Genomic DNA, 13030 nt, shown 5'->3' on the forward strand with positions numbered 1-13030 from the left:
ACACTCCCATGGGGAAGACAGACAGTACACAGAAAAGAAACGGGCCAGTGTCAGAGGAAACAATGTTACTGAGATACTAGGGAGAGGGTTACACTCCATCCAATAAAGGCTCTCCTTGGTTCTCTGGCCTAGCACACGACTGTACTAAGATGGGCTGGCATTTTTAACTGAAGATTGGGTATCCCACTTTTTGAGGGGCCCAGGCTCATTGTGACACTTTTGGAAAGAGAGACAGCCTGGTAAGCAGTGCTGACTCCTTCCTTGCATTCTGTTGTCTGTGTGTCATGCATCAAGGATGCTTCAGTCAACAGACTGAATCACACAGACCACAGCAACTGCATAAGATTCTATCACCTAGTAATATCACAGCCATTTTGTGTTGACACATTGACATTCACACAATGAAAAATCACCCATGTCAAGAAGAAATGTGTAATTCTGTTAAGAACTGTATTTAATTCTCATCTTTCCATCCTTTACTCTGCACAAATATAAACATATTTCAAGTCTATAGTTGACAATTAAGTTCAATAAAGTGTGGTACAGAACAAGTAAACAATTCAATTAATCACAGATAAATACTACTCAGTTGGGCTGGAGAAGTGGCTCAGTGGTTAGGAGTCTTTGCTCTTTCCAAGGACCCAAGTTTGGTTTCCAGAACCCACATGGTGATTCACAATCATCCACATCTCTAGTTCCAGGGTATCCAATGCCTTCCTCTTGACTTCCATGGGCACCAGACATGAATGTGGTGCATTTACATACATGCAGGCAAAATACTCATGAACATAAATTTTTAAAAAATACTGTTGTTATATGGGTTGAGACAACTGCAATATAAAAGAAAGAGCACACAATTTGAAATGAGGAGCTGGAGAGATGGCTCTGTGGTTAAGAGCACTTGTTGCTCTTGCAGAGGACCTAGGTTCAGTTTCCAGTGCCCACATGATGGCTTACAACCACTTGTAACTCCAGGTCCAGGGGACTCAACACCTTCCTCTGACCTTGGTGTGTGTTGCACACATGTGGTGCACATACATACATTTAGGCAAAGCACTCATATGCATAGAAATAACAATTAAGCTGGGCATGGTGGCACATGCCTTTAACCCTAACACTTAGGAGACAGAGGCAACCTTGAACTCTGTGAGTTCAAGGCCAGCCTGGTCTACAAATCAAGTTCCAGGACAGACAGGGCTGTTACACAGAGAAACCCTGTGTCAAAAAACAACAACAAAATAGAAATAAAGTAAAATAAAAATAAAAAAATCTTTAAAAAAAAAAACTTGGAAAGGAGTTGGTTCTATATACTTAGCTTTGCCACTTAGTTTCCAGTATGAGTTCTAGAAAAACCATGTATCGTTCTAGGTTCTGAATCCCTCATTTATACAGTGGCTAACATTTTCTGCCTCATAAGAATGACCTAAGAATTAGAAAATAGGGGCTGGAGAAATGGCTCCATAGTGAAGAGCATAAACTACTCTCTCGCAGAGGGCCTGAGGTCAATGATTCCTTGCACCAATGCTGGGTGACTTATAGCTGACCATAACACCAGGGAGATCTGATGTCTCTGGTATCTACAGGCAGGTGCACTCATGTGTCACATACCTACACACAGATTCACATATATGATTAAAAAAAAATAAATCTTAAATGGTTGTGAGCCACCATGTGGTTGTCAGATAATAAATAAATCTTTTTTAAAAAACCTTTAAAAGAATGAGAAAACCCACGGAAGTGAAGTGCTGCACAGATAGTAACTTATCCTCCCTTTGGGCTGACTGGTTAGTCTCAAAAAGGCTTCAGAATGCAAGGGCTGGGGATGCAGCTCCGTGGTAGAAGGCCCTGGGCTCAATCTTTTGGAAAAAAAAAATAGGAGTAGGAAGAGAATGTGAGCAATGACTTGAAATTCTGATAAATTCTGAAAGAGAGGGAAGGGAGAAGGTTTAAAACTTGTATCAGGAACAAAAATCCAGGCGAAAAGATCACAATGTTACTCCACAGAGAAAGGTTGGTCAGGTAAAAATATAGGGATGAAAAAGAATGGTCAGACTCTTCCAAGTTTCAATGTTATTTTGACAACTGGACACTCATGCTCTTCAAAAGGTACTACTTCAGGGGCTGGAGAGGTGGCTTTGTGGCTAAGAGGACTTCTGTCTTCTAGAAGACCTGAGTTCCTTTCCTACCACCTACATCAGTCAGCTTACAACCAGCTAGAACTACAGCATCAAGGGGTCTGACATCCTCTTCTGGCCTCTTCAGGAACCGGCGCATGCATGCACACACTCGCACACACCACAAATAAGTAATTAAATAAAAACATCAATCTTGTTTTAAAAATGCTACTTTAAGGCCAGCTAAATGGCTTTTTGGTAAAAGCACTTGCTGCTGAACCTGAAAACCTGTCTCAATCCCCAGGACCCACACTACAGAGAACTAACTCCTGCAAGCTGTTCTCTGACTTCCACAAGCACGTGGTGGCACACACCCACACGTGTACACAAACACAGATGTGCTTTTTAAGTGGTAGGTCAAGTAGCTTGCATAGCATAGAAGAGGCTCTAGCTTCTATCACAAGCTGAAAAAAGAAAAAGAAATCGAATTCTGTTCAATTGTTGGGTCATTCAAATATTAAATGACAATTTATTTTGAAGCCTGTGAAATTATTTTTTTGTTTTCTTAACATTGATTTTTATAAAAGTTTTATTAATATTTTTTAGCCACCCAAAAAGCACTTATAAAACAAACCCATAATGGTTAACAGGAGACAGAATTTTATCAGGAGCAGTTCTCCAGGGACTACTGTCTCTTTTGTCTAAAATTTCCAGTCATCTACCACCATAGCTATGTAACTCCCAAAATTTTTAATTTTTGATACTATGTTATTGCTCAATTTTATAATCTTTTCCTTATAAGAGTAGTTCTCAATCTTCCTAATGCTGAAACCCTTTAATACAGTTCCTCATCTTGTGGTGACTCCCAACCATGATTATTTTCATTGCTATTTCATTAACTGTAATTTTGATACTGCTAAGAATCATAATGTAAATCAAAATGTAAATCTGTGTTTTCCATTGGTCTTAGGTGACCCCTGTAAAAGGGTTGGTCAACTCTCAAAGGGGTCATGACCCACAGGTTGACAAATACTGCCCTATACAAAGAGTAATAGAATATATACATTTACAATGATTGAATTATCTTCAAAAAAGATACAAAGTAAAATTTAAAAAATTTTAAAGAACAAGCCTTTTAAAAATAAGGTAAAAATAAAATTGTTTTAAAAAGCTTACTAAATATTAGAGTACTCAGGAGTGGTGGCACACACCTTTAATCCCAGCACTCAGGGTGGGGAGGCAGGCGGATCTCTGTTTGAAATAGTTAAGTTCCAGGACAGCCAGGGCTATGTAGAGACACAAACAAAATCTACTAGTTATTAGGGAACAGTAATCAGAAGTATTTCCTGCTTCAAAAAGTTCTTTAATGGGAATAAATTTATTTTATTTTTATTATATGTGCATTGGTGTTTCACTTGCATGTATGTCTCTGTGTGAGGGTGTCAGAAGGCCTGGAACTGGAGTTACAGTTTTGAGCTGCCATGTGGATGCTGGGAATTGAACCAGGGTCCTCTGGAAGAGCAGTCAGTGCTCTCAACCACTGAGCCCTCTCTCCAGCCCCAAATTTATTTTTCTTTTGGGGAGTACAGACTGTATTCAAACTGTGACATTTAAATGTTTCCTAATACAATTTCCAAGTAACAATTAGCCCTTCTTTATTTCTCTCTTTTATAGGAAGTCCCCAAAAGTTTACTAGGAACTTCAAAACAAAAGGAGTTCTAGCATCTTGTGATCCAAATTACAAATCAAGTTCCTGGGGCCAGGGGGCGGGACTCAGTGGGTAAAGTGCTGTGCAGATAGATCCCCAGCACCCACATAAAAGCCAGTGGCATGTACCTGTAAGCTGGGGAGTGTGGGAGGGGTTGCAGAGAGCAGATTCTGGGTGCTTGCTTGCCAGTCAGCCTACCTAAAACAGCTAGCGCCTAGCTCCAGGTTCAGTGAGATTCTCTGTCTTACAATATAAGGGAGTGACAGAGGAAGACATGGGCATTCACCGCTGGTGCTGTCTTTAAGGTAGTGGCAATGGCCTATTTACACATGCTCGGGCTGAGGGTTTAGCTCAGTGGCAGAGTGCTTGTCTAGCAAGAACAAGGTCCTGGGTTCGGTCAGTTCAAGGCAAAGGGGAATGGGGGTAAGAGAGAAGACAAAACTACAAACAAAATCCAACGAAGAATCAAGCAAACTCCATATGCTTAACTAGACATACTTGCATAAGTTCAGAGTAAATTAACACTAGGAAACAAACTGGTGTGGTTTTTACTGTCTTCAGTTCTAGAATTTTTCCCCCTCTCAAACAGGTAGAGAAGGAATTAAGTGGTTGTGCACAAAGTAAGAACTGTAGCTTCACAGAGCAGTGGTGGCGCACGCCTTTAATCCCAGCGCTCAGGAGGCAGAGCCAGGGGGGTCTCTGAGTTCAAGGCCAGCCTGGGCTACAGAGCGAGATCCAGGACAGCCAGGGCTACACAAAGAAACCCTGTCCTGAAAAACCAAGAGAGAGACAACTGTAGCTTCTAAGACAGTAGTACAAGGACAGGAACGTCTAAGGCAGGAAGAGAGGCAGATGGAGATGGGTAGCGCATGGGAATATAGAGGTCTCAGCCAACACTGTGACCAAACGACTGACCCGAAGGATGGTTAGCTTGCTATGTATTTACTGTACATAAATACTTTAAAACTGTAAAATACTTTAATTTAAATCAGTACCAAATTTTACTACAAGTCACATTGCATCCATGCAGGCATAATCAAACTGATGCCACTAGGAGACTTCAAAGATTTATTGACAGCTACCAAAAATAAGCATTATGATATTCATAAAAATAAGCAAGCCTACGCTATGGTATTCACCAGCTACTATAAAACTGGATAACTAATTGCTTAATTCCAAATACAATGAGCTCAAACTTCTGGTTTTTGTCTAAAAGATGGCTCAGTAGGTAAAGGTGCTTGCTACCAAGGCTGACGTCCTGAGTTCAATCACTGACGGCCTGAGTTCAATCACCAGAACTCACACGATGAGAGAAGAAAGAAACAGCACTCCCCCAAAACCCTTCTCTGACCTCCGACATTCATGCCATGGGCCCCATGCATATAAACATACACCACATAAATTAATGTAATAAAAAATAAACTGTCTTTTCGGTCCCTGGACTAAGTCAGCATATCAAGACATACTTGGGAGACCCCACTGGATGAAACGGTTGTCTGTGGACGACAGTGTAGAGGGCACAGTCACTGGCCCACAAGAGGCTTCTACTGGAAATATGTAAGGTACTTACTATCCTCGCTTTCACCAAGTAGGTAGAGGTGAGCAGTTAACGCCAGGACAAGATGGCTGATAATGCCTAAAATATTTACTGGCTGGCCACTAACAGGAAAATGTTTGCTGTCTCTCACTATGTACAAGTTATTTCTCATGAAGGGACAGACAGGGCAGTCTTTTAAAAAGCACTAAACAAAACTAAAAACAAACAAAAACCCTTAATTCTGCAAAAATTTTTAAAAATATACTTTATATTATAAACTATCAGCCTGGGCATGTCTGCCAGAGGGGAGACATATATACTTATGTGTGTGAGTGTGTATGTATGTAGGTATTTGGGGTGTAAGCTGGGCTATTCTCAAAAGGTAGTGTATGTGTTATAAAAGGCTGAGAGGGACTGCTTCACAGGCAAACATGACTAGCCATTTCCCCCAAACCAAATCTGCTTTCTGTAACACTGCAGCAGATGCTGAGTTAGCCAATTCTGAGTCATTATCCCTAAAGGAAATACAGGTTCCTGCTAGCCTCTGGTCGTATTTTCATAACCACCCTAATACACAGCCTCTTTTTTATACATACTCCTACTTAAAGATCCCTATTTTATATTGTTGATTTACTGACACTCACTCATGGCCAACAGCAGTATAAGTCATGCTGGAATGAACTTACCTAACACATTTTCTCCATTAGGTATATCATAACCTCGTACTTAGAGATAAACCAAGAATGCACAGGACCTTGGGCTGGATAGCTGGCTCAAGTGCTGTGTAACATGAGGACCTGAGCTCGGATCCCCAGCACTCACAAGGCTGCAAGGCTGTGTGCATCTTTAATCTCTGTGCTAGCTGCCACAGCTGATGCTCACCAGCCAGCTAGTCTGGCTTCAACAGCAAGCTCCAGGTTCAGTAAGAGGTCCCAGCTCAAAAAAGAAAAAGAAAAAAAAGTACAGAGTAAGAGAGGGAAGGACCCCATTTTAACCTCTGGCACATGTGCACACATGCACTCACACAAATTAAGTAAATTTTTTTGTTTTGTTTTTCGAGACAGGGTTTCTATGTGTAGTTTTGGTGCCTGTCCTGGATCTCACTCTGTAGACCAGGCTAGCCTCGAACTCACGGAGATCTGCCTGGCTCTGCCTCCCCAGTGCTGGGATTAAAGGCGTGCGCCACCACGCCTGGCTAATTTTTTTTTAAAGAATGTAAAGCCCTACTTGTTCAACTTTAGCTGGTTCATTAGATTCACATTGCTACTCTGTATATGTGCATCTTCAAATGACCCAAAATCATCTTGAGTATTGATCTGGGGCTAAAAATAAATTTTGTGAAGAAGGCAGATTCATAAATACAGAATTGGCAAGAAATGAGGCTTAAATGTATAATGATGTGTCACTACCAATGACCCATGACCAGCTTTAAAAAGAAAAATTCTGAGCAACAGCAATATTACAAACCCTGCACCAAACGGTATGCTTTTGACACGGTATTTGTTATATATAAAGCAAGTGTGTTATCCTTTCCTCCAGAAACTCTCCACATAGCTTAATTTCTGCTTTGAGGGCAGCTTCTGAGGACTGTGCTGTTGTGGACACCAAATGAGGGTAGGCACCTAATCCACATTTGTCTCCAGAAATCAGCTATCACTTATTACTGTATAAATGAATGCCTTTCCCACTAGGCTGCAATCTCCCAGACGGATTTCCCTCCTCCCTCGACCTTCCTTTTTTCATCCATCCCACTTTCTATACCGGAACAAAACCATTGCATAACACACTGATGAACTTTTGCTGAATGAACAGAAATGGTTAACTATAGGACCTAAAGTAGGATGTTTATGATATCAAGAGACAAGTGGGAAATTTTAAATAGATTCTGAACAATTTTCCAAGCTAAACATGCAGATTAGAAAGGGTATCGGATGCTGGTTTCTGGGCTCAACAAAGGTGGGTACAACTGATACTCATCAAAGATAATAAAATGGGGCTGGAGAGATGGCTCAGCGGTTAAGAGCACTGACTGCTTTTCCAGAGGTCCTGAGTTCAATTCCCAGCAACCACATGGTGGCTCACAGCCATCTGTAATGAGATCTAGTGCCCTCTTCTGGCCTGCAGTCATACATGCTGTATACACAATAAATAAATAAATCTTTAAAAAAAAAAAAGATAATAAAATGTTTGAAGGGAAAGCCAAGTTCATTACATACATGCTATGGTTCTGTTAATAACCCCAACTAACTAAATCAAAAACAATGCCCAAAGAAGTTCAGACTGGAGACAAAAGGATCATAACTGAAGTACTAGAGCTTCAGCATGTAGAGTTTGGGACCAAAATGACCTGACAGGAAGTCCCCACTTGTGACTTGGACTGAGCTCTTTACTCAGGGTTAAAAACAGAGCCTAAGAATTGAGATGACAACAATGAGCAGTCACGAAGTTATTTTAAATACTGTAACTAGGAGATTAAGTGTTTGCTAGATGAATGACCTATCTGATCATTAGGCTTTTCCGATCCCAATCTTTCAATCCACTGTCTACTGAACTACAGACTCTTACTACTTAGACTGATGGAAATACCTGTATGAAAGGAAATGGAGAATCAACAAAATGACTCATGATTTCACTGACATTGTGGATTAAGAGTATCTTCATGAAGACGGCATTTTTACTGTTTACTCTGCATGCCCAGACTCCAGCACAATGCCCAGCTCTTTTATGAATAAATTAAAAGTATTACTGAGTACCTACTAGATGTCAATCTTATCAATCTCAAGTTCAAGGTCAGCCTGGACTACACAAGATCCTGTCCTGAAAAGGAAAAATGAAAACAAAGACTACCATTCTATTCTGAAGGAAAGTATTTATATCTAGTTGCTACAAGTAGGCAAAATGGCATAAGAAATGACTATGATAAAATCACAGGAAAACAGTAACTTAGATGCTTTGTGTAAAAAGTTTAATTCCATTTTCCTCTCAAGTATGTCTCTATACATTTTCAAAATGAAATGAGATTATCTATTAATATAAAACAATATAAAATCATAAGAGAATCAGAAGGCAAATTCCAGAATGATCATAGCTATAAATAGAAATGGAAATGTCATCAGAGAAATAAAACTAAAAACAAAACTGCTGTCCCAAGTGAGTTTTAAACTGCATACACACCCATCTTTTCTTAAGGGTTTCTCTGGTTAAGATCTTCAGTTTTCTAAATCTATTTCCAGGAGGAAATGTTATAAAGTAAAAATAGAGATCCTGATTACAAAACCAAGCCTTTGTGAACCCATAGTTACCTAAATATTAAGGCATGAACCTTTGGGAAAGTAATCCTTTTTTAAAATTAAAGTTTTATAATTATTTCAAAATCTTCTCTTAAATTGCCTAACTGTTCTTTCTAGGACTCAAATATTATGGCATTCAAAAAAATATTTTCGTATAAAGTTCAGATTAAAAAAAACGGATTTAATTACATGCTGCCTCCTTAAGCAGTACAGCTAGAACTCATCAAGAACCAAATGTTCAAATCCTAGATGTTGAATAAATATGTATAACTCTGAGCAATATGATCAAAATACATGTATGAAAATGTTAAAAAAGATATTTTTTTAACAGTTTGAACATAATGTATTAGGAATGTGACTTTATAACTGTACTTACTGTATTAAAATATTTCTGCAATAAAGAAAAACAACATTACTTTACCTTAAATTAGAAAGCTGGTAAGAGTTCTGATTGACTATAAACTTAGGCACATTATATGGATATAGCTCAGTGAGAAAAGTAGATATTTGCACAGGAGGCCCTGCTTTTGATCTTCAACATGGATAGAAGAAAAGCTCTCTGGCACTTTTTATTTAAGCAGATAGTGATTCATGAACTAGGCAGCTTTACCTCAAAAGTGGTTCAGAACTAAAGGGGCAAGGAACTCAATTGGCAGCTTTCATAGGATGAATTCCCAAGTTCAGGCTAGCCTGGTCTACATATTGAGTTCCTGACTAGCCAGAGCTACCTACGATAGTGAAACCGTGTCTCAAACAAACAAAAACAAATTACCCCAGAACAAAACTTCTCTGTATATAAAAGGTCTTATTGAATCTAGATTCATTATATTAGGACCAAGATCAGATTCTTTTCCACTACACTGGGCTACCTCCAGTTTCAGACACTGGTTATTAAAGTGCTTGCTCTTTTTCTGGCCTGTTGTATTTAACTTTTCTTAATTTAAAATTGTGCATGCATGCACATGTGTATATATGCACATGTGCAGAGGTCAGAAGAGGGCATCTGGTATTGTGCTCCTCTGCTCTCTGCCTTACTCTCTTGAGACAAGCAATCTAGAACTAGGCTGGGTAGCCAACAAGCCCTCGTGATCCTGTCTCTCCCACCCCCAGGATATGGTTTTAGGGGCCTGTGAGTGACTATGCCCAACTTTTTATGTGGGTTCTATGGATTTGAATTCATCTTCAGACCAATGCAGCAAGAGCTCTTATCTGATGAGCCAATCTATATGGATCCTGAATTTTACCAAGATTATTTGAACATAGCTATTTAAAGTGTACTATAATCCATGGAATTCCTTCTTGATCTTGAGAATACCAGATGAATTAACATATTTTATAGTACCAACTCCCATTTACATAGTACGATATGATTACTGAAGAGTTCAGAAATTCTTCTGAGGGTGATTACTAAGTAGATGAGAAATCTGAGACACAGATACCCCAAGATCAAAAAATGAACTAAAAATGTAGTTTTGGGTCAACATTTATTTACTCAACAAATAACCAGACTGTCAACATAGTGCTAGGAACTGATAATGATGGAGACAAAGTCACTGCTCTCCAGTTTACATTCTAATTTAAGAGAAGAAGTAAACAAAGAACACAGACAAATGCTGTAAGGCACAGTAATAAGTTAGTGGTTGCAGAACGGCATGACCAGCCATCAGTGGTCCAAGACAGGTGAGGCCTGAATGAGGCAGTCAAATTCTGCATGCCAAGGGCTACAGAACATCCAGCAGAGGAAAAAGCAAGACTAAGACTGAGGCAGGAAACGCTTGGATAGCAAAGTGGACAAAAAGCTAGAGGAAGACTAGCAGGAGGAAGAGGAAGAAATGTATAGAGAAACTAATTACATGGAGCTTTTCTAGGGAAAAGGGTTTAAAGTGTAATTGGAAAGATATAGGTGAGAACTGTTTTCAAGAAATCATGAAATGATGGACTACAATACAGTCAGGAAGAAGAGACACTTGAGCTATAAAAAGGCAGATATAGTATAGTTCTTGGATGGTATTCCTCTACACTCTGTACATTACTTTTGAATCCTTTTTTTATATTCTATACATCTGTACGAACGTTCCTAATTTTTTAAAAGATTATTTTTTTATACATGTTCAAGTGTTTTGTCTGTATGTGTATGTATCATGTGTGTGCCTGGTGCTCACTGAGGTTAGAAGAGGGTGTTGGTTCCCCTGGGTCTGGAATTACAGATGTTGTAATTACCATATGGGTGGGAGGAACTAAACCCTGGTCCTCCAGAAGAGCAGCCAGTGATCTTAACTGTTGATCCATGGCTCCAGCCCCACAAATTCCTTACTTTTTTAAAAAAGTGAATCACAGAAATAAACAGGAAGGACCAAAACTAAAGTGTCGCCCTTTTAGTCTGGAATACAGTGATGTTAACTTGGGCCAAGGCTGGAAGCAGCAGAGGTAAAAAAGTAACTGACCTTAGAACATACATTGGCAATATAGTCAATAAGGTCTTCCTGGTGGCCAGAGAAAAGGCAGGGACACAAATCAAAGAAACCAACGGCTCTCAGTGACTAAGTAACTTTGCTTTTCAAGATGTTAAGCTCAATGTCTGAAGATATTTTCAGTTATCACAATTGGTGGTGCATGGGAGGGATGTGATTAGCATTAAGGGCAAGTATAGGCCAACGATGCTGCTAAGTAGTATAGCATGCAAAGTATACAGCAAGGGATTAAAATCTCAATAGCAGAGGTTAAGAAATCTTAGTCTACACTGATTCCAACATATTTGATTCTTGAACACCCACATTTCCAGTATATGTTTTTAAAAATTAGAAATGGAGGCCCTTTCAATATTTAGAAAAAAACTAAACGATGGTATATATGGATTAAGTTGGAGAGTAAATAATACTCTTAATTATCTTAATCAGAACATCTAATTGATATAAACCTAATTAATGAAATAAAAAATAATTACTGGTGAATAAATGCTATTTGCCGGGCAAACTTTCTTAAAAATACGACTGAATTTTTTTTTTTTTTTTTAGCAACTCTTCAAGAGTTTTTACACCCTGGTATGATTAAATCTGTAGCCCAATACCTTTACTGTTTTTCCAAATCCACGAACATTCTGAGATAACTATGAACACACGTAAAAAGGATGAGCTAGCTATAAAATGGCTGAGACAGAGCTGGTTAAAAGAAAATCACTGGTTTTATCGGTAAGCACGTGACTTAACTGATCTATAACCGGTCTTGGAAGTAATGGGCACATTAGCTTCCGGCTATCAGGAAGGTGGAAGCATGTATTTCTCTCATTCTAAAACTGGTGATAAGAAAAATGCTTCTTAGACAGAGGGGAGGGGGAATGCCATACAAAATGTCATTCTTTCTTAGCTAAAGTGGGGACGGGGGTCATCGTGGGAAACCTGAGTATAAACAGAACAGGACTTAAGAACGCCCATCGACCCCAGTAATTGTTAGCCTTAGGCAGACTGTCTCAGGCATGCTCAGGAACGGTCTGGAGAAATGTGCAGTTATGGGCACAAAAAGCAAATATTAGGAACTGCTACCCCAAATCATAATCCAGAAAACTACATTTAGCTGAGTGCCCGCAGGGGGTGGGGAGAACCAAGTCAAGCCAATTTGGGTCAAGAACACGGCTCTGTTCACTCTAAGGGACACAGTAAGCTTGGCCCCGAACACACACCACGCGGCGTCCAACACCGAATCTCACAACACTCACGTTTTCAAAGGACAAAGGGCGGTCATAGTTTCACCATCCGCTCACCCTCATTATTTTACACAGACACCCGGTAGGTAGAAATCAGCTCGAGAACTAAGGGCCCGCGCGCGGCCTGAGCTCATGCCCACGTGTGACCCGACAGCCTGCAAGGTGCCAGGCGGCGGCAGCTCAGCACCCCGAGGGATGCCGGGCTCCCGCCGGGCCGCAGACGGTTCCGCAGCGTCGCCGCGGAGCCCCGCGCGCGCGGCCCGCCCTCGCCCTCGGGCTCTGCGGCGGGGCCGCGCGCGCGGACACTGTTGCGTGACGCCCACGCCCGGCGGCGTCAGGCCCCTCTCACTACGGACCCAGGAAGGGACGCCAGCCGCGAGGCCGTGGGCCAGCCACGCGTCTCGGTTACGGCGCGGCCCTCACGGCAGCCCCAACCCCGGGGTGGGGGGTGGGGAAAGCAGCGGGGACGGCCAGCGCCGGGAAACAATAACAGGCCAACGCGCGGGCCCGGGCGCCAAGGCGAGCCCCACCCTCGCAGGGCCGTAGTCAAGTCTCGCGAGACAGTCTCGACCCGGGGCCCCAGTCTCCGCACACGCCCCGCCTCCCCTCCCCCGCCGCCCCCGTGCGCCCCCCCCGCGGCGCGTCAGCTCCGAAACATCGCGGGACTTCCGCCTCCGAGTC

At 41.1% G+C, this 13030-nt stretch overlaps 1 protein-coding gene across 3 annotated transcripts in view; it reads right to left on the reverse strand.

Annotated features, from left to right (window-relative positions):
• The window catches only part of Dnajb4 (DnaJ heat shock protein family (Hsp40) member B4), a 28636-nt gene extending 16034 nt beyond the window's left edge, over positions 1 to 12602 (reverse strand). For 2 of the 3 annotated variants that reach the window (XM_028879131.2, XM_037207221.1), the window contains exon 1: positions 12362 to 12602. The gene's annotated coding sequence lies outside the window, so the exon portion shown is untranslated. The remainder of the gene's footprint in view (positions 1 to 12361) is intronic. The other variant, XM_028879133.2, reaches the window with a different exon arrangement.
• Positions 12603 to 13030: the final 428 nt, after the last annotated feature.

The sequence above is a fragment of the Peromyscus leucopus genome, chromosome 6 (assembly GCF_004664715.2).
Source record: "Peromyscus leucopus breed LL Stock chromosome 6, UCI_PerLeu_2.1, whole genome shotgun sequence".
NCBI lineage: Eukaryota > Metazoa > Chordata > Mammalia > Rodentia > Cricetidae > Peromyscus > Peromyscus leucopus.